The sequence below is a fragment of the Heptranchias perlo genome, chromosome 18, assembly GCF_035084215.1.
Source record: "Heptranchias perlo isolate sHepPer1 chromosome 18, sHepPer1.hap1, whole genome shotgun sequence".
Taxonomy (NCBI): domain Eukaryota; kingdom Metazoa; phylum Chordata; class Chondrichthyes; order Hexanchiformes; family Hexanchidae; genus Heptranchias; species Heptranchias perlo.
The window spans coordinates 29982034-30001690 of record NC_090342.1 but is presented as its reverse complement, the minus strand read 5'-3'; positions in this window follow the sequence as shown (position 1 = coordinate 30001690).

Below are 19657 nucleotides of genomic sequence, written 5' to 3'. Positions count from 1 at the left end.
TCTGTGCATGTATGTATTCAGGTATATGCCGAGCTCTCTCTTAAACAGGATGGTTAAAGATTCAGTCAGACAGGAGCCAAACAGTGTAAACAGGTTTTATTTGGCTGGAACCCAAAATGCAGCTTCTCAGACCAATAGCTGCAATGCAAATGCACCAAAACTGTCCATTAAGTGATACAAATGCTTAGATATTTACATACTATCTACATTGGAATATCATAGGGTTATGTTTTATACTAGTCTCCTGTGATTACTTTTTACATCCTTGTGATCTACGTAATAATAGCAAGTAGCTGTCCTGGGCCTAAAGAGGAAAATGTATTTACAAGAACTATTTTTTGTTAAGTAACTGTCTGAATGCAATAATTTTCATTTTAGTGATTTATTGTAAAGGTTATTCCAATGTTAACATGCTTCAAGAAGATTTTTCAGTATATGTGCAGTGCATTTCAAGAAAATTCTTCCATATATGTACACATTGTACTTTCACCATAAATGCATAACATAGGCAATAACTTGCATGTCATTCTATTATTCAAATAAAGGTCCTGCAGTTGTAGCACAGTCTGATGTGAACTATCCTTGGGGGTAGATGGTGTGACAGATTGCAACTTATATCTTCACAACCATTAGATTATGTCTGTACACCATTTATACTGGTCCAGTGTACTGGGGATTAGAAAAGCAGACTTCAAGGGAATGTGATAAAATTTGAAAAAGATTAATTGTAACACATTAATTGTTCAGAGATCTACAATAGAAAACTAGGAAGTATTCAAGGAAATATTAGTGATGCTACAATCAAAATTCATTATGTACAAATAAAACATATTAAAGGTCAAGAGGCCAATGAGGGTAAGGAGGGGTACAACAGTAGTATTGGGGATAAGCAGATGGCTTTTAAAACATAAGAAATAGGTAGACGGGTGGATTGCATAAGTTAAAAAGACCAGCAAAAGCAGATGTAAAAAAGTAAGAGAAACGCTGAATGTAAGATTGCCGAGAACAGCTCAAGTAACAATGCCAGATTTTTACAAGAAAGAAAATACACTGGATTCCACTTATAAAGCACACGCTTTGCCCAGACAATTGAGTAAATCAGACAAACCTCATCTCCCCAAACAAAACACACTAGCACATGTAGAAGATATTTTAATATGGCTGGTTGGGAATGCCACTGTCTCATGCAGCAGCTCGCGACTCCCACCTCCTCATTGTAGCCCAGCAGCAATGGATCTGATTTTACTGGCTACACTGGCCATCGGACATAATAAAAAATCATATCTGTGGATACATTTGCTATAACCAGCTTACGTTATACTTGTTCACTTAAAATGATAGTAAAAGCTAGAATCTTAAGATAAAGAATTAGCAGATTTATCACATAGTTACTTCACATCTGTGTTTAAACAGGAAGAGGAGAAAAGTTGCTCAATTCACAAATCAGATTTCCAGAGAAACAAAGGAGAAGCTAAACAGTATGCAAATAACAAAGGATATATATGGTTATAGAAGGTTAGCTGCTCTTAAAACAGACAAGTACCTAGTCCAGAAAACTTATATACAAATCTTAAAGGAGATGGATCTTAAAGTAATGAAACTTTAATTGGATATATTTGTAAGTTTGCTAAATTCTGGAGAGATTCTTGAAGTTTTGGCAGGTAGCTAACACAATTCCATTATCTAAAAACAAATCAAGAGACAGCTCTGGAAACTACAGAGCAGTAATTTGTAAGGAAGGTTGTTGTAATGATTTAAAGTGATCTAGTATATAAACACCTGGAAAAATATAACCCATTAAAAGACACAGAGGTGGAAATTCAACTTCTGCCCTGAAATGGGTACAAAGTCAGCAGAGAGGCCGTGCTGCCCACCCAAAGCTTGGGGCTGGGAGGTTTTTGGGTTGAGGTTTCATTTAAACACCGCCAGTGAACTAAGAGTGCCAAACAGTGCTCCATTGCAGCTTGCCGGTTGTGCCAGGGCTGGAAATTGGCTGATTATCACGCTCAGCCAACCAGCAGGAAGGGGCCTTGAAGGGGACGAGGTTGATCCTGGAAGGGGTTGTGTAATGGGCAGCGATATTTTTGTGGAGCCCAGAGGAACACTCCTGTTCTTGGCCCCACAAACATTCTCCCCTAAAAATCTTTGGGTCTTTTTCTGAGCAGCCATCAGGACCATTGGTTAGGCCACTTACCACTACAAATGGGCAGAATGTGCACGGTGCACGCTGCACCCATTTGTACCTGAACATTGCAAATGGGATCCTACAACTCCGATTTACATATATAAGCAGTCTAATGCCTGAAAGAGGCTGGCATGCTGATTGCCCATTTATGGAAAATTGCATCAGTCGGGGCTTGGGTATCAATGGGTCGGCCAAGGTACCCTTGTCCCTGCATCCCCCCACCCCACCACCCCGCCGTTTTACACGTCACTCTATTTTCCATTGGAAATTAAAATTAAGTGGAGTGTAAAACAGGCTGCTGATTTGACTATCACCCGTTTTGTACTACTGCCCAAGACAAATTTCTCATCAATTATGTGAACAACAGGAGATCTAATAATAAGCACAAATTTCAAGCAGTTACACCAAACTTCATTGTTATCTGTCTTTGAATAAGGAATTGTCACACAATAGTGTGAAATATTTTATAAGAAAATGATACCAATAGCAAGTACTTTATATATTTGTTCTTCAATGGATAATTTAATATTTAATTTAATCGGAGGTTAGTGTGTTTCAATTTATAACTCTCATTTCCTGGGTGTTTAAATATAAATGATTAGTAGTTCAATAGTGAATTAGTTGCTGAACCAGTAAAACGGAGGATTGAAACAAGACACACAGTTGCAGCTTTTGCTGGTCCCAACTCTTATGATAGATGCAGACCAAACATTACCACCCTCCTATCCCACCCAGATCTTTATTTTTACCCCAATGTCTTTGGATTCAGTTTACATTATTATATTAAAACCATCTTTTATTAGCCAGAAACCAGTAACAGACTTTACATCAATTCCTATCCAGGCAACCTGTCTAGAGTCCATCTTGAATGTGCATCAAACTGGCTGGCCAATTTCCATCTGATTATAGTTAATTAACCCCTCATGTTCTGACATGATTAATAAGGATTTCGAATCAATAATGTAATGCAGACAAATATACACACACAAATAATGTGTCACATTTGAATTTTTGTACATTATGAGATTGCTTTAGGTGCAATCAGGAAATTGCGCCCAAGATGTGACCAAAATTGTGATGTTCAAGTTCAAGTTTCCGCTAAAATGTATTTGCATAATCACAAATGCAAAATCTTCCATGAACCAGGGCAATCTGGCAGCCTAATAGAATGTAATCATTTATTTTTTTTCTTTGCATTAAAAGATATTCATTGATGTATTTAAGAGTGGTAACCTGGTGCAGTTTTATTAATACAGCTGAAAATGGATTTATCACAAAAAATAAGCATTTTTAATAAGTGTCTAGTCCTCCACCTGTGAGTAACCTGATTTTAAATCACTAAAAAATCTATACTGAACCATTTACTAGTTTCATTGATGTACACTAGTCAGTTTCTTAGTAAATTCTATATTTTTTGATATGTAAAAACTTTTAAAATGTGCCTACTAGTGCCTGTGCGCCTAAGAAAATGAACACAAGAGCCTTCCCTAACCAGCACAATCAGTGGAATCTCGCAATGCCGACTTGGGGGTGTGGACAGTTTTGTGGGTGGGGACTGATATGGCCAAATTGAATCTTAAACTAGCATAAAAGATCATGGAAAACCCTAAAGTAAGTAGTTTTGGGCATAACTCACGTTTAAAATTCCCCGATCTTTTGCGTTGGTTCGGCCAATTGTGCTGGAATCTGGGCTTAAAACTAACGGAAACTCTACCCCTATGTATATATGGTATTGTGTACTGTGCCTCACAAATATGCAATTTGGAATCTTCACTTAAGTTAAAAGGAAATTATCTTGACTGCTATCTCTTAGGATCTTGAATACCATTTTCCATCATGAAGGCAGTGAATTTCATTAAGCTTTTTAAACACTAAAAAAAATTATTGGTTTTATTTATTCTGAACTTTCTAAATCCAGTGTCCTTATTAAGAAATGTGCCAAAAGCAGCCACGTATAATTTAGGTCCTATTCAACGACTTGAATGGCTGTTTCTTCTGTTCTATCAGTTTTAAATGGTTTCTTGGTCAATAGTAACACACTGGTAATTGCAAACTACTTACATTGTGATCACAAACACAGAAGCTCCACCAATGGCATGGCTTCCAGATATAACAAAGATTCTCCCACATATGAAACCATGCTTGAAATTTGCTCTGCACAGAGAGCTCCCCTCCCTGTTTGCTGGTCCATGCTGTTCCTCTTGAAGGGTGCAAGCATTCAAAATGGGAGCAATGGCCTGTGTATGGTTTGTAAGAGTAGGGTTTTAAGTATAAAAGAATGAATAATAACTGGCTATTAATAGTCAATATCTGTTTAGCAAAATACTACTACAATTGCTATGTTTCCATTTTTTAGGCTTTAATTTTTAGGTTCATTTTTTTTTACAAGATGCAAGAAGATGCGTAAAGCTACATAGGAACATTTTATTAACAAAATAATCATGGTCTGAGAGTCCTGCGATGGTTCAGTGTGTTAACGTGCTACCCAAGAGTTGTGGTACTGAATGATGCAAACAGGAGTTCCTAGGGTCAATCTGGGTTTTGTGCTACTTGTCCAGTCTCACAAAGGTAGCATTGAGGGAGAGCAAAACAATAATCAGCCATGGTTCCTGGTCTTGATTATTATTCAGCAACCTCTGTTGCTGTAGTGTAGTACCAATTTTAGAAATGAGTATATTGTACATCATCTGAAGAATTTATTTTCGGGGGGGGGGGGAACAGTGACATATTCCTCCCCTCTCCCAAACATTTTGATGTCCCACTTCATCTTGACCCATGTTATTTATGGTCTTGTGTCTTTGGAGCGAGGATCTGATGTATTGATCTGATTCCAAAAGGCAACAGGTAGTCAACAATATAATGTATCTAATTCAATAATGAGATGTCAGGTTTGAGCAATGGGTGTCAACATGTCAATTATAGGCCAATACACATTATAATTATCCATTTAATAATAGGGTGGTGATTTTTTATTAACTCACATTAATACTTAATAATAATTATGAGGGGATAAAATTGTGCCAGGAATATATTGAATATAAATGGATGAGTATTAAGCATGGTGTGGGGAATATATATAAATGTGCATTATACATAATATACAGCAATAATAGGGATCAAAAGGGGTGCTCGTCTGATATTTGGGCCAAGGCACATTGTTGGGACAGGGTAGAGGGAGCTTTGCTCTGCATTTGGCTGTGTTAAAGCTGACCTGACCTTGGGAATGCTTGTTGCTGACACACTCAGTGCCTGAAATGGCAAGTGTTCCATTCTTCAGCACTGACATTCTCTGCCTCGATGAGCACATTTTAAAAAAAAGATTGCCACTTTGTTAAGGTATTAGAGGGTTGCCATTTCCTATGGAGCAACACATTAGCACACACATACTCCTATTGTACTCCAATTTTGGTAGCAAAGTAGCAATATGGACCAGGCAATATGAGTCAGGAATTAGGTTGATCATCTGATTGCAGATTACATTGAAACCAGTAAATGCAAGACAATATCATACCACTGGGTGCCATACCCATTGCAGTACAAGTGCATGGCAGACCTGGGGACTTTTATAAGTTAAATGTTGGTCATCTTAACGTTAGCAGGGAGCTGACAGTCACATCTGCTCTCTGACATTAAAATCTAACACAATTCAGAAGTTGGTAATCTCCATTGTGCGAGGGCTGAGAGCACCATGGAGGGTGATAGTGTAACTCAGGTCTGCCAGCAAAGAATAGTTCACATTAAATAAAATGTAACATGATGTAACTATTTATATATAGATACACTGTAAATATCTAAGTACTTACATGGTACTTAATATCCACTTGTCACCACTTGAAATTAGGTGCTAAGGAAAGCTTCACCCTGCATATAACATACTGGTCAATCGCAAGTAAATTTCGTAATTCACTGACTGAGCCCAGTCTTGGGCAAGATTCTCCTCAAGGCCAGTAGCTGCACTCTCTAATGGGGCTAAATGGGATGGGGAGGTAAAGGAATCCTTTTGGAACTAAAATATAGCTTTCTCTTCCCCTCTAACCCAATATATAAAAAAGCAACCCCCCCCCAAAAAAAAAAACTGGGGAGTTCATCTGTTTGTTTCCTACATTACAACAGTGAACTATACTTCAAAAAGTAGTTCATTGGCTGTAAAGTGACTTGGGACATCCTGAGCTTGTGAAAAGTGCTATATAAATTCAAGTCTATCTTCGTTTTCTTTTTTGGGCTGCCCCGTTGGCTCAGCTATTGTCCGGGACGTGGGATCGGTGGCCAATATTGTTTAGGGTACCGTTGCTGGAATGGGTCATCGCCCGGGATCAGATTTAGTGACCGCTTACAGCAGAGTCTTAGGGCTCCTGGCGATTTTCAAGTCGAACCATTATTTAATCATAATTTATGTGATCGGATTTACTAATTTGGAATAGGGTAATTCTAGTGAAGTTACTGTACTACGAAAGTGCAGAGAACCGGTGATAGTCTAAAGTATCCCCACATCATTTGTTCACATTTTACAGAAGAGGATTCATTTCAAATACATGAAACGGGAATTCATTCTGTCGGTTCTATGTTTTAAATAAATTTCAGTAGAATCAGGGAATGTTTTGTGTCTATTTTCAGGAGTTTCGTAGATGTATTAATGGTCTCTTTGACTTCATCTTTTCAGATTCCTTTAATAATGAAACTTGATGGAATGGTTAGATACCATTTCGGATGTCTTGTGACAATTTGAATTTTTGACCATGCCTTACGGAATAGAAGAAATTGCCTTTTACGTTTTCTTTAAACACAGTAAATGTTAAATTTCGTAAATATTTCATCTGCTAAAATCAAATTTTTATTTTCTCTAATTTAAAATATTTCCATGTCTCATGTGATCCCCTCGGTCTTGATCGTTGCACGTCAGGTTTGGGCTCTGATTCCAGCCGCGGACTATTTACGTCAGTGAAATCCAGTTAGTTTCGTTTTGTACCACGAATATTGTGGAATAAATGGAAGGGCGTTACAAAAAAAATCTTGGTTTGTTCTTCTAGTTCTTCTTTCATTAAATATCTTGAAAAAGATCCTCTTTCGAAATAATTGCAGGCTCGTTTCCAGAATTAGTGAGTTTGTCGAAATTCATAGAATACCAAAGTGTTTCTCCCGCGACTTCCTTTACCGCCAGCTTCATTGCAGAAATCCCCCACTGCACCCGAGTTCCTGCCAGACGGTGCTACATCTAGCAGATCAGTGCTGACTGACAACAGAACGCCACTGCAGCACAACTGGAAAGGGGTTACTGGAAATCTCCTGAATGAAAATCTCCTGGAAGAAAAATATTTTTTTAAAAACATGTTGGCATTCAGACGCCTGTAATGTTAGCCAATAATGTTAACAAGTGTCAACTTGGCTAAGTGGTAGCTTTCCCTTCTGAGTCAGGTTCAAGCTTCACATTTAGGTTTAGAGCACACAATCTAGGCCAGGGGTGTCAAGTATATGGCCCGCAGAACAGTTTAATCCAGCCAGCAGACTTCACATGAACGTTCAAGTTAGGAGTCCCCATGGGAAATTTCCTGGAAAGATTTTTGAGCCGGCTGAATTGGAGGAAAGAGTTAGATATGGTACCAGTCATAGAAACTGGCAGATGCAAAAAGGAGAAAGTATATTCTGAGTTGAGCAGCGGTTACCAGAGGGAAGTCAGCAGTAGTTAATCTTGAATAGCGACAGCAGGTTGAACCAATTGATGGGGATCAGAAGGCTGAGGATGCATGGGTTAGTGGAAACACAGCTAAATAATAAAACTGACCAAATATAAGATTCTTTACTAATTGCTGTCAACAGCTCTTGACATGTAACGCACTTTCAAAAAGGCATTCATTAAATTTATACTGCTGACTCAGCAATTTAAAAAAACAGTCAGTGCTGTAAACAGATATCAATGTGAAATTGGCATATTAACCACTTAATAAACCCAGTCAGCATTTCATTAAGTTAGTTATTAAATTCAGTCAGCAACTTTATGACTATTTACTATTTAAATAGTTGACTAAATTAATATTGATGATGTGGAGATGCCGGTGATGGACTGGGGTGGACAAATGTAAGGAATCTTACAACACCAGGTTATAGTCCAACAATTTTATTTTAAAATCACAAGCTTGTGATTTTAAAATAAAATTGTTGGACTATAACCTGGTGTTGTAAGATTCCTTAAATTAATATTAAATGTGAAAGACAAATGTATACTGTGGAGAAATAAATGTAAGGGATGCAAGCTGTCTCCAACTCCAAGAAATTAAAACGGGAGTAAAGAAAAAAATGTACTGTACAAACCCAACAAGGAAAGGAAGGGGAAGTACTTGGGAAAATATATTGAAAATGTTCAAAAGGGTTACATCTGTAAAATCTAAAAAGAGTGGACTAAATGAAGATGAACAAAAAATGAACTAATTAAGGATTATTGACCAGGGCCTAATATGGTTTATCTTTATATACTTCTATTTTAATAACGTTTGCTGAATGTTGCCTGCACCAAATGCCAGGCTATCAGATCAGGCTTACCATATAACATGTGTTTGACACCCCTGATTTATTCTGACAGTTAGTGTGGTACTGAATGAACACTCCATTGTCGGAAGTGTTGCCTTTCAGTTGAGACATTAAATTGAAAGTGGATGACTTTCCATTTGAAGAAGAGCAGGGGATTTGTCCTGGCCAACATTTATCCCTGAACCAATATCATCTAAGTGTTGCTCCTACCTGAGTCCTGATGTAAAGTGGGACCTTGCTGCGTGCAAATTGGCTACTGTGTTTGCCTAAAAAACAACAGCGACTACACTTCAAAAAGTAATTAATTGACTGTGAAGCAGCTTGGGATGTCCTGAGGATGTGGCAGGCACTGTATAAATGTAAGTTCTTTCTTTCAGTACATTACATTGCAATCAGGCGAACCCTGGCCTATTCCTCCTCCCTAGACCTAGGAGACTGAGACCAATTATAATGCTCTACTTGTTGCTAGGGGTAAGCTTGCCAGCTCAGCACAGACCAGAATTAGGTCCATTTGGTTTGGTATTGCCCAATACCACACCAGGCAGTACATTTACCCATTGAGCCACTTAAAACTTGGTCATTTAACTTAAACAGTCATTACAAGACTATATATAAGTATCAAATTGGTAAGCTTTGAGATTAGCCATTAGGAGATTTCTGTTTCTTTACACTTAACAGAATAATAGATAAGTGAAATAGACTTTCAGCAAAAGATAGTAGTGAAATGTCAATTAACTTTTTGAAAAACAATACCAGACAAATATCTGATGAAGAACAGAATCATAGATTATGTATAAACAATGTAAGTATTGACAGAGATGGTCAAACATTACATTGAAACACTGTGGCTCCAGGCTTGCAGGGACAAAGGCTTCGGTCTAAAATTGGGCAGTGAGCTGCAGATATCTAATGGGCGTCCCCATGCAGCTTGCCGGAGAAGAGGACTCAAAGATCGGTTTAGGTAAGTCCTTAAAGGGGGGTGATCGGGAAGGGGGCGTGATTGAGAGAGGGGGCGATCGGGAGCGGGGAGATAATCGGGAGGGAGGGTATCAGTGATCATAAGGAAGGGGAACGGCGACTGGGAGAGAGGTCACGATCGGAGCGGGGACGATCGGTGGCCAGCAGTTGCCCACGGTTTTAATATGAGGTCGGGAGGAGCACTCATGCTCCTCCTGGCTCCACATTCAGGTAAGTATTTTTAACAAACTTACCTTTTTGGTGTTGGCCTGCAGCGGTCCCTTTAAGGGCCGCCTGTTAGGCTGCATTTGTACCTGATTTTCCTGATTGCAGCCGGTGTTAGTTGCCTCAGGGCAAACCAATATTGCAGAGGTGGCCTAAAACAGGCGATAGGCCCCTTACTTACATATGCAATGAGCCTAATACTTGTTTCAGATGTGGGCCCTGAATGCCTATTTTTCTGCCTACACCAATATGGCGGGTGGCTCACTTCCGTGTCCTAATGAGTGTGCGTTTCCTGCCTGCCATTTTGGAGGCTTAGGTGCCATATTGGAGGCTTGGGCCTGAAAAACGGGCATGGCGCCATCGAATTTCTAGGCCATCAACTGGGGATTGCACTGATTAGACTTGAGTATTGTAGGTTTTATTTGATGTCCTGAGATGATATAGAATTACAGAGAAATTACAACATGGAAACAGGCCATTTGGTCCAATCAGTCTGTGTTGGTGTTTATCCTCCATATGAGCAGTCCTAATCCCCTGTGCCCATTCTGTTCCCATATCCCTTTATTCTGTTTTCCTTCAACCACCTATCTAACCTATTCTTAAATGCTGACATGGTCTCTGCTTCAATCATTATGTCCGATAGTGAATTCCACAGGCTCACAACCCTCTGTTTAAAAATAGTTTTGCCCTCTGTCCTAGATCTCTTACATTTAATCATATATTTGTTACCCTATTCTAGACTCTTCAACCACTTGAAACAGGCTGTTTCTATCTATCCTGTCCCATTCCTTCATAATTTTAAACACCTCTAGCAAATCACCCCATAATCTCTTCACTTCTAACAAAGTGGAAGAAATGGGCTTAATGAACCAAATTGCCTTTTCTTATGTTCATCAGTATCGTGTGTGTCAGCACCTGCTTTTCACTTTTTGGAATGGCATTAAGTTTCAACTAATACAAATGAGATAGATTTAGGCTGGAACTATAGTGTCACTTTCGCACTGTTGCAAAGTGGTTTTTGGGTGCACATCAAGCAAATGGCAGTATAATTGTGATAACTAGTAGGGCACTAAACCCCTGAGGTGGGGGAATTCCTAAAGCCTGCAATGTAACTTCAGCTGTGAAGAGCAAATGTAGATGGTAGATGGAGTTCAGATACAGATCAGCCATGATCTAAATGAATGACGAAACAGCCTCAAGGGGCTGAATGGCCTACTCCTGCTCCTATGTTCCTAAATGTAGTCTTCAGGTGAAAGGGCGTTAGAGAACATGGATAATTGGAGCAGAGTGTGGAGATGTAATTCAATGCCCATTTTAAATCCATACATTCTATTATTTTTATATAATAGTTTGAAAAAACTTAGGGCAATTTGTGAAGCAGAGCTGGTTGCAGCATTGGAATTTCTCTGCAATACAGGCTGGAGAGCTTGATTTCCAAAACTGAAGTGCTACTGTACCACCACTGGCAGGAGGATGTAATTATAGCATGACAAACTTCCATAGGCAGTTTTCATTATAAATGTGGGCATTGGGATTTGTTATGGAAATGTGTGATTTTTAATATATTATAGATAGACATGACTTAGTCTGATTTGTATTTGGAAATTACTTGGGTGTTCATTCCCGAGCACTGAGTGTGAAATCTAAAATAATATGAACAGTAAACTATACAGCATTGGTACCTTGGTGTTTAGTAATTCTGAATATTTAGTTGTTTCTCTTTACACAGATAATCTAGCCTCATCAGTGTTAACAAATACTATAAACAAAACAAAAACTACAAATACTGGAAATCTTAAACAAAAACAAAAAGTGCTGGAAACACTCAGCAGGCCAAGCAGCACCTGTGGAGAGAACAAATGTTTCAGGTATGGACCTTTCATCAGAGCTCACTGCTGATTTTTTTTTAAAACATAAAATAAATAGGAGAGAAATCAACTAACCAAGAAGAAAAACAAAACCGAAAGAAACCAGGAAATACAGCCATTAGTGACAGAATTCAACTAGAACGTATCATAAAACATTGAATATTGCAGCACATAGTAACATTCTGCAATAAAAGATCTTGTGAGGCAGAAGTTCTAAATCATCATTTGGCTATCATAGACACCTGGCTCTTTTGCTATCACAGCTCCCTACAACTTGGCTTTAAAACTTGGCTCTGTTCTGGAATCAGCGATAGCCACAGACAGCGAGAGGAAAGTAATGAATGGACTGTCACACTCTTTCTGGAACCACTTCATACACTAGTACTATTGCAGATAAGAAAGCTATGCCATAGACTGACTTTTCAGACTAGAAATAATTGGGTTTGGAGATTTTGAAGGGAGCTGTGTGCTTCAATATGGCATTGCTAGTGGGAAAATCACTAAGATTGCAATTCTCTTACTAAAAATTTAACAAAGTATATTTAAAAGTATAATATTTATTTAAAATATGGAACTGTGTTCATATTTTATCAGTGACTGCATTTTGACTATGAGTAAGCTGAACAAACTGGGCTTCTTTACTTTCAACCACAGCAAGATTACCCTTTTTGGCCTGCAATACGTTGTCAATGGACAGACATAAAGGCCTCACTACCATATCTGCTATGCTGCTCAATTGAGGGAGATGGAGCTGGCTGCATTAAGGTGTCAATGTCCTAACCTTCTTAAAATAAAATTGAAAAATAAAACCAGATTTTCAAAATGTATAATCTGAATAATAAGTGTCTGAAGAATTGAGGAAAGCAATCCTAAAAGTCTAATTCTAAAACTATTACTTGTAATTCTCTGTCCTCCTGACTATAAAAGTCCATCGTTTTAAATACAAAATGTATCTTTTTCCTGTCCCTCAAACCGGTTCCCTGCTTCTTCCTAGGCTTTTGCTTTGAATAATTGGAAACTTAGGTGTCAGAAGGTCATGGGTTCAAGCCCCACTCCAGGACTTGAGCATGTAATTACTTCAGTGCAGTATTGCATTGTCGGAAGTTCTGCCTTTCAGATAAAATGTTAAACTGAGGCTCTGCCTGCTTGGGTGCAAGTCAAAGGTGCTGCACTTTGTGTATTTAGTCTGCAGAGATGTAAGTGTATGGCAATTAAGAACATTTTATACTTAGAATAATATTTTGTACTTAAAGAGCTCACTTTAAATTGGATTGAGACTCCTCAAAACTCACATAAGAGCCTTAAAGCCAAAAGATAGAGGAGTGGATTTGAACCTACGTCCAGGACATGAAATCCCATCTAGCAAACACTGCTTCTGTGAAAGTAAAACAAAACAAAGTTTTTACAGGATCTGGGATCAGAGTTGGTACAAATGATTAACAAGTATAGTTTATAGTAGCAAGTCTGCTGATTTTGGTGGTGCTGGGTTCTCTAGTTTGCTTAAAGATTCATAGCAAACTATAAAGACAGCATCTTAAGGTAACTCTCTTCTCGTCCCAAGTCATTTATCTCTCCAAACTGACTAATGTTTGTTTTACAACATTTCCAGGAGACACAGCAAGTGAGATTTTAAATTTCACTGAGCCTGATAACAGGTAGAACAAGGAAAACAGGACGCTTCTGAAAAGCAACCATCTTCAGTTATCTCTATAAACATGCAGCATACAACCAAGTTTAACTGCAAAACAAACAAAGCCCCTCCCAAATCTCTGGGACAAACTGTCCCATGAGGATTTTAGATGGCTTTTGTCAATTAGAATGAGTTTAGCAATCTCACAATCCCATGGTCCAGTCACAAAGAAGTTAGTGACCTCATCTATTGCCTTGAGGTGTGTGGTCACCTTTTGAGCTTCTAAAATTACCCAGAGGCAAACAAAACCATTTAAAGTTAGCCACTCTCATGATACTAACAAGTGCTAGAAAATGACAAGAATTAAAAAACTCAAAGAAGGTGCTTTAGTAAAATACATGTTAGGTTTCAAGTAAAACAATGATATGTTTTTGCATGGAATTTGATTACATTCAGGAAGGAGAATTGTTGTAATCAGTGATGGGGTTCAGAACAGTTTGCTATATGTTTTGTGCAATATTAGTACAGCAATATGTCAGCTCAGCGATAGTACTCGTACCACTGAATCAGAAGGTTGTAGGTTCAATCTCCCCTCCAGAGACTTCAGCACAAAATCTAGGCTGATACTTCAGTGCAGTATAGGGTTACCTGAAGGTTTCATCACATGACCTCTCACGACCAACTGCCCCACCCAGTTAAACAACCTTTTCCCCATCTCCAATATTTGTATAACTAATAACTGAAAATGTTCAAAGAAATTGAAAAAAACTAAAAAAAGTTAATGCCCCTATTATTTTTCTCCTGGGTTGCTTGCAGTAATGTTCAGGAATCTTTAATTCCTGGAAACTCCAGGGTATTCCTGGAGGATTGGCAACTTCAGTGCAGTACTGAGGGATTGCTGTATGGTTGGAACTGCCATCTTTCAGATACAGTGTTAAATTGAGGCCCTATATGCCATCTCAGATGGACATAAAATATCCCATGGCACTATTTGAAGAAGAGTAGGGAGTTCTCCTTCTGGCTTGGCCAATATTGATCCACCAATCAACATCACTAAAACAGATTATCTAGTCATTTATAATCTTGCTATGTGCAAATTGGCTGCTCTATTTCCCTACATTAAAACAGTGACAACATTTCAAAGGTACTTCATTGACTGTGGTGCTTTGGGATGTCCTGAAAGGTGCTATGTAAATGCAAGTTCCTTCTTTCTACAAATGGTGGGCACCACTGGATACAGGTTTCATTATAGATGAAGGAAACCAAATTGTGGCTTAACCAACAACTTTTATGTGGTTGGGCCATTCGTATAAGTGGGATCCTCTTGTGAGCGGCACCTAATGTGTAATTTGGCCTGGTGGCATTGACATATTAAAATAGTCCCAATTCTGATGCTTTTGTAATCTGTGCTCAGAGTGCCCCATCAGAGGCCTATAACAAATGCCAATGATCAATTTGGGGCTATTAGCTTGATCTACTTGAAGCCTAGTTTAGCTTTCAGCTGTAACTAGTGTTTCAGGAAAGATCACTTTCTGACTGTGTGTGAGAGACAAAAGGAAGGGGAAAAGCTAATTGTCCAACTGTTTGTTTCCTGAAAAAAAGAGAGCTGCTCATGTGAAAAACAAGTGTCCCCATTTTTCTTTCGACCATTATCATATTCAGAAAGAAAATAAAAGCACAACAATTTTTTTTGCTAACTTTCTTTTAAAGAGTTGTGTATGCCTTCAAGAGCATTACCTACATTGCCTGAGCATGACTGGCCCATGATTCACATGTGCTAAACATAGCCAGTACTTACTGGAACAACACCGTCTGCATGAAAAAATGTTTGAGAAGCATTTTTTATTTTGTTTACGAAGCACAGAACAGTGACATAAATCATGTTGAAGTGCATCATTCATTATGTCAACTGCATGTGACATCACTGCGGCAAAAAAGGCATACAGTTGTTTTCCCTCTCTTAACTAAAACAAATGTCCCACAGGGTGTTTGGCCAACTTTTCCTCTTTTTCTCTTGAGACTGAACTTTCTCCCTCACACACTCTGCCTGCCAACCCAGTATGACACGGGTCAAGCTATAACATAGAGCTGCCACTCATCTGCTGCTACTTTCCCATGGCATTAAGTGATAACACTTGTCTATCTCCTCTTTTTTGAGGTCCATTGCAAGTCCTGGGCTTAGCTGTATCAGATGAAGAGAAGGACAGCTCTCCGGAAGATGTGCTGTCTAACCCTTACAAGCTCCAGCTCGGGAATTGATATCCAGTGTACTACAGGGAGTGAGTTACAGGGGCCTGAACTGGGTGATTCACTGAGCACAGGTGAGCAAGAGCATGGTCAGGGGAAAAGGATGGCACAGGACACAGATCTCCAGAGCTCCTTGAAGGACTTCCAGGCCCAGCTTTTAAAAGACTTATAGCTGCACACCAGCAATTGCACAATTCATTCGACTGCCTGCCAGGAAGCTTCCACCACGTCAGACAGTGTGAAGGAGTCCACTTTCAACTTGTGTGGGGTCCTTGTGCATGGCATAGAGGCAATGTAGTCAACCATGGAATATGTGATCATCTCTGTGCACGTTGCAGTGACGCCGTCAGTTTAGGAGCCTGTGGCACCAGCACTAGCAGCTTTGATCACAGCTCAGACTGGTGTCATTCAGGCTCTGGGCTCCACCATCTCCACAAGCCTGGCAGAGCATTTGAGAAAGCATGGATAGGGGCTTCAGTAGCATTATAGCACTCCTGCAGTCTGTTCTCCCACAGATCAGTGCACCATGGGAGAGGCACACGCTGTCATCTTTCAGGATGACAGCATGCCTGCTTCCCTGGCACCCCTTTAACCAATGCCTGTCCTGGTACCAGAAAGCCAGACTGCAGTAGCCGAGATGCTTCAGTTTACAGCTGTGCCCTCTTAGGTCTGAGCTTCTTGAGGTCACTGACCACGGCAATCTCAAGCACCCTCATTGGAGGTTCAACAGCTTTTCACCTCCCATGCGGAAGCCACTCAGGTAGCACCTCATAGGAGGACTAGAATACGTGGGAGAACACCTAATACAGGCACGAGGGGCTTGCACCAGGGTGATCATTAGTATTTGGATGTGTTTCTGTTAATTGTAATGAACACTTTTTATTGAATTCTTGCTGTGCAGAGTTGTTCGGTGAGTATTTGTTGACTAGGCAATGTGATTCGACAGAAATACCAGTGCTGCTGTTTGGGTTGAGTACAGTCCTAAGGACTGTGGAAGGACTGGGATTGATGTTGGGAAGGACCGTTGGTGTAGGGGAGTAAGGATGATTTAGCTGAAATGCTCCTTGAAGATCTGCTATTGGAGAGCTCTTGTAGCTGGCAAGAGTGATGGGTCTTGCTCTTCCTCATTATCCTCTGTGTCTTCCTGTTCTTCATGTTCCTCCACATCCATGCCTTCCTCCACAGGCGGGTTAATGGGTTGGTCCCTTTGCAGGGCAAAGTTGCTGAGCATGTAACAAACAATGGCGATTCTGAAGACTTTTTGGGGACTATTGCAGGTCATACAGGTGGTCTCTCTAAGTTTTATGTGTTAGGTTTCTTGGTTTATATTGACAAAGTACTACTCCTGTTTTTGTACATCAGCTGGCTACCTCACTGTGCATAACTTTTGTGATATAAATTCAGAGTAAATAATTATCTTTAGAACAAATACTCTCCTCAACCCTATGACTACCGCCAACATATGAACATCGCTATATTATTATAGAAAACTATACCAGACGATAGATTGTATTAATACATAAGTAAACTGTGTAAGAACTGCAGCAGTATGTACACTAATATAAAAATAAAACATTTTGTGGAAAAAAGTCACAGTAAAATCTTAACATAAAATTACTGTGATGTCATTATGGAAGAATACCCAGAATGCACTGAATAAAAAAAAAGGAAAGAACTTTCATTTGTAAAGAACCTTTCAAGTTCTCAGGACATCCCAAACTGCTTCACAATCAACAAACTACTTTTTGAAGTGTAATCACTGTTGTTATGTCGACAAATGAAGGGAAACCCATGGTATTCACACTATATAATAAAAACATAATAAATCTACTGTCCAACTATTGAATTCAGATTTTTTTTCAAGCAATACTAAAGGTTTTTAACATAGAACACAAATGTTCACTGCTCTCTAAACACTCTTAACAGGTTGAACACAGAATTACAGGCATCAGGGAGAATCTGGAGCGCGGACTAAAATTGTGTCAATGTGCATGAAGTTCAGTAATAGCGTGTATATTTGATTATGCTTTAAACACAAAATAATACTATTAAATACAAAAGAAAACTATTAAATAGCTAATGTACCAATTCCTTTGACTATGTTAATTTAGGTGGCTACATTAAAAAACTCTAGATTTACAGTGAGAAGAATCAAGTTTTATGTTGTTCTTTTCTGATGTGTGTGCCCCACGATCAGCAGATGTTAATCTGAGTCATGGTACTGGGTACAAGCCATAAACTAGCCTGTATGTTAGTGCAAAGAGAGTTAGTGCAAAGAGAGGCCACATTTCATTCAGGTGGTTAAGGTTGTTTCTCATTGAAAGACGGTGCCATGCACTAATCACATGATCCCCACACACTAAGTTTCTGATCTCACCCGTGGACAGTAGCAAGCAGAGGTACAGGTGCTTCTCAAGTGAGAGCAATGGAAAATTGTAGGGACACCGGTACCTTTGGAACGGTACTTTATTGTGAGTCACTACCTTCTGAAAAGGAGGGGAGAAATAAAGAAAACAAAGGCGGAGCAGGGGAATAGGTATAAACTGTTGAATTTGGAGCTTTCAGTGTCAAGGTGGAAATGACTGCTAACGAGAGGTAGAGGGGGTGCTGGGCAGAAATGGTGAAATTTACAGGGATCTAAAACAGCACCAAAGCAGCACAGGTTAACTTACTTTTAAATACTTTGATTATTGGATTATCCCGGTTACATGGAAACTTGTTTGCGCAGATTTCTTTAAATAAGAGCCTCCTGTGATCTTCTTTGATGGCTGTTACAAATTTCAGGTCTACACTAGATATTCTCTTGGGTTCAGTACTGCCAGTCATTCCTGTAAGTGGACTCCATGCCCCTACGATCAGGAGTTTCCCTTTACTGCCTAATATGTAGTCATACAATACTGTAACCCAGGGGTCATAACAACAAAACCTGTGTGTACTGAATACTGTAATCTTGCACATGCACCATGTGCGATTCTTCTATCTTCTGAAACGTGAACTGATAAATATATGTAAAATAAATTCATGTTTAACAAACAGAATACACTTTTCAGTGAAATTCAACCTATCTTTTGCTCTCCACAGCATTAAAAATAATAAATATGCCACCCTATACCAGTTAATGGGCCAAATTCATTTTACAGACTAGCAAATCCCTGAACTTAGTCAGTCCCAACCTCAATAAAAAAGTTCTTTCCCACTGTGACTGTTTTTTTACTCCACGCTTGACAGAAAGCCAAAGACTTAACCTTTGACCCTCCCCAGCTCTCTGTGTTGGGAACTGGCGAGTTGAGCTCCCACTCAAACCTGCTATGCCCTCCTGGGTGTGGGTCCACTGGCAGCTACCTTCTGCTGGGCTCAAATGAATGGGCCATTCCAAAAATATGTGAATGTATTAACGAACCCCATTGTTTTAAACTGATATGGTAGGCAAGAAACATATTTCTGCCAGTCACTTTATGTAGTTCTGTCTACTGGGTCGAATACACATTCCCAAGTAGTTTGTGGACTATGGATTTAACCCCGTATACACTGAATTTAACTTAATAGAAACAATTTAATATAAATTAATCTGAAATTCCTCCTGAGGCAAATAGTCAAAAATATCATAAATGTGACAATGATCATGTGCAGTGGTACTTATAATATGGGCCTAAGACTATTTGTTGCCTACTTCCCCTTTACATGTGGAGCTCAGGTAACCTGCTACTCCATGGGCATGATTTTATCGGGGAGCCGGGAAGGGGGCTGGGGGTGCAATTCCTGACAGGAAATCCGGAAGTACGGATTTCCCGGACGTTCTTATGATTTTGACGTAAGGACGTCTTTTATATTTTTTTTGACAGTTTCCTGCCTGACAGGTTAGCCTGATTGACAGGCTGGCCTCAGTTGAATGGGAGAAGAGAAAGGAAGAGGATGTGAACAAGTAAGTGTTAGATGGTGGGGGGGGGTCATTGGGGGGAGCATCAGTCATCGGGTCATCGGGGGTCACCAGGGAGGGCTCAGTCATCGGGGGGCTCAGTCATC